The following is a 3,436-nucleotide window of genomic DNA, read 5'->3' on the forward strand; positions in this document are numbered from 1 at the left end:
GTGTTGCATCAGCTTTGACTTGCATGGGGTGCGGGTTGACCACGGCCATGCGGCGAGTTTTTTTTTTCACAAGACCTCTCATCTCACTTTGTAACCCTCCACTTTTGCTCAAAATCCACCCGGATGTCGTCTAGCCATCGCATTCCCCTGATTATCTCGCATGATCCAATCGCAGCCGATTGTGCTCTCCCACATGACGGCCCCAGACCCCTTTCCCACGCGGCGGCGACTGTCTTCCCCGAAAGCCGCGGCGACGACGACGTACGCGGGAGGACGGCGATGACAACAATCAGCAGACATGCTCCATCCTCATTCCTCCTTCTTCCACCTCGACGCAAAAGTTTGGACCCCACTTTCTCCCTAGCAAAACGGTCCTACCTGGGCAGCGACGGTAGACGTCAGGATGGTTACAACACTTGGGCACCGAGGTGGACAGTGGCCGTCAAAGGTGGAGAGGAAGGCAAGCGAGAAGATGTGTGCAAGGGGAGGGCCACAAAATTAGAAGAGAAAACCTTTGATTCTTAAAAAGAAAAAGAAAAGAGAGATAACCTTTTTGTGTGTGTGTGTGTGTGGGGGTGGGGGGGGGGGAGGGGGGGTATTGTGCAAAAAAGAAGCCGGTGCAGTCAATGCTGATGCAACACGGATATGACTACGAGATGACACACTATAAAACTTTTAGGACCCGAATATGCATTTTCATAGTATTAGAACTAACTTGACACTCTTCAAATAGTTTTGGGACTTGTGGTGTATTTTACTCTAGAATTAACCATGGATAACAAAGCCATAAACCCTAGTAGTTATCTAAACAACTACACATCCAGCCAACTCACTCAGCCATATAAAACCCAACACCGTCACCTAATGCTACTACATCCACAGACATACATTTGTTACTCCATAGCAAACCTTGAGGTGTTCTTAAATTTCGAGCTAAGCTGCACGTACGCGTGTGGGCGTACGCCATGAACGGCAGGAGGAAGAAGAGCAGCGGCACGCCGCTGCTCGGCAAGTACGAGCTCGGGCGTCTGCTCGGCCGCGGCACGTTCGCCAAGGTCTACCTCGCGCACACGGTGACCGGCGGCGAGCCGGTGGCGGTGAAGGTCATCAACAAGGCGGAGGTGATGGGCACGGAGGGCATGGCGCCTCGCGTGCTCCAGGAGGTGGAGGCCATGCGCCGGCTTCGCCACCCGGGAGTGCTCCGCCTCCACGAGGTGCTCGCAACTCGCGCCAGCATCTACCTCGTCATGGAGCTCGCCCCCCGCGGCGACCTTCAGTCCAGGCTCGCCGCTCTGCCAAGCCACCGGTTTTCGGAGAAGGCCGCGCGGCGCGTGTTCGTGCAGCTCACGGTGGCGCTCGCCCACTGTCACGCGCGCGGCGTGACGCACCGCGACCTCAAGCCGCAGAACCTCCTCCTCGACGGCGCCGGCAACCTCAAGGTCTCCGACTTCGGCCTCTCGGCGCTCCCAGACTCGTTCCGGGAGGACGGCCGCCTCCACACCGCCTGCGGCACGGCGGCCTACGCCGCGCCGGAGGTGCTCCGCAACAAGGCATACGACGGCGCCAAGGCCGACGCGTGGTCCTGCGGAGTCACGCTCTTCGTCCTCGTCGCCGGCCGCCTGCCCTTCGACGACGCTAATATCCCCGATATGTGCCGGAAGGCGTGCCGCCGGCAATACGTGGTCCCGCCGTGGGTGTCCCCGCCAACGAGCCGACTGCTGCACCGCCTGCTCGACCCGAACCCGGAAACCCGCGTCGCCGTAGAGGCTCTAGCGGGGACGCACCCATGGTTCGTCAAGCGCTCCCTCAGCCTCGACTCGCACTTTGACGGCCTCCTCGACAGCCAGCCGGAGCGCGCGCTGGCGTTCCGGGCGCCGTCAGTGAACGCGTTCGACATCATATCCACGTCGCAGTGGCTCGATCTGTCCGGGATGTTCGGCGAGAGCAGGAGGAGCAAGGAGAAGCGGTTCGTGACGACGGCGTCGCCGGAGCAGACGCTGGAGCAGCTCGGCCAGGCGGGCAGGAAGCTCGGGTACGTGGTCGTGGTGGGGAAGAAAGGAAGGGAGTGCCAGCGCTGTCCTCTAGGGGGGCTGACGATATCGGTGGAGATTTCGGAGCTGGAGCCGCCGCTGATGCTCGTCGAGATGCGGCTGGAGATGGACGACGGAGAGGTTCGAGTGTTTAGCTGGGATCAGTTGAGGGTAGAGCTAGGGGATGGTGTAGTTAGGGCTTGGGATAGCAGTGAGGATTTGCAACAAGTTTAGTTTAATTTAGAAGAAGTTATTTGAAAGCTTAACTAGTTAACGGACGTATAAAAAAGTACTCTAGTATATCAAATATATATGTGAATATCTAGCTTGTTTATTTATTTTCTTGATTTCTGTTTTGGATATTACAACGTACATATACACCTTTTTGGGCAACCATGTGAATTCATTAAGTAAAGATAGTAGGACCTACGAAATTAAGAAACTGAAACGAAGTTCTACTCCCTCCCTTCCAAAATATTTAAAGTTCAAGGTTTGTCCTAAGTCTAACTTCTTTAAGTTTGACCAAGTTCGTAGAAAAGTATATCAAAATCAATAACATTGAATTACCCTCATTAGATTCATCAGAACATATATTTTGGACAATTTTTTTGCTACCACCGGTGGTAGTTACCACCACTTGAGTTTTGTACGTTGTATGTAGTATCTATCAAATCAAAGAGTATATACGCGTAGTATATAGTATATAAGAATGTTTGGATACTATATATACCACTCTTTAGGTAGTATGTATCGTATTTTTCGTATGCTTCTTTTTACGTACACATATGTACGTATTTCATAAATGTAATAAAAATCACTGGCCAACTTGTAATTTCTTCATTTAACTCACTTTGAATTATCTTATATATAGTATATGAACATATTCGAAATGATAAGTAGTATATATAGTACCACATGGTAGTATATGAGACATGTGGGGTAACTACCCCTAGGTGGTAGGATGTATTTTCCGGATAAACTTAGAACTTCAAATATTTTGGAATGGAGCAAGTATGTATGTCCAGCTCTACCCCTGTGTAATGGTTGTGTTTATCCAACTTTAATCGGTGGTGATTTTAATATGAGGAGAGAAACACACTATGAGGTGTCCGTACGCGGTCTGATCTTTTTAGTGCTATCATAGAAAATTTAGAGTTGCAGAAGATTGACCTGTCAAACATGAGGTTCACTTTTCAAATGATCAAGAGGACACCCTTTTTCAAAAGCTTGATAGATGTCTTATGAGCAGTGATTGAGGATTACTTTATGCTTTAGTCACTACTCTGAAGAGATATTTATCTTACATACTTCTTTGTTGGTGCACTCAATCCAATTACCAGTCTCAAATCCACCTTTTAAATTTGAGCTTTGTTGGCTGGTGAGAGACAAGAACATCATTAGGGGAG

The 3,436-nt window shown here is 50.5% G+C and overlaps 1 pseudogene; it reads left to right on the forward strand.

Annotated features, from left to right (window-relative positions):
* Nucleotides 1–833: 833 nt before the first annotated feature.
* On the forward strand, nt 834–2,356 carry LOC125549058 (CBL-interacting protein kinase 4 pseudogene; annotated as a pseudogene).
* The last annotated feature ends 1,080 nt before the right edge of the window (nt 2,357–3,436 follow it).

The sequence above is a fragment of the Triticum urartu genome, chromosome 3A (genome assembly GCF_056163025.1).
Source record: "Triticum urartu cultivar PI428250 chromosome 3A, HENAU_Tu73, whole genome shotgun sequence".
In the NCBI taxonomy this organism is placed as follows: Eukaryota; Viridiplantae; Streptophyta; class Magnoliopsida; order Poales; family Poaceae; genus Triticum; species Triticum urartu.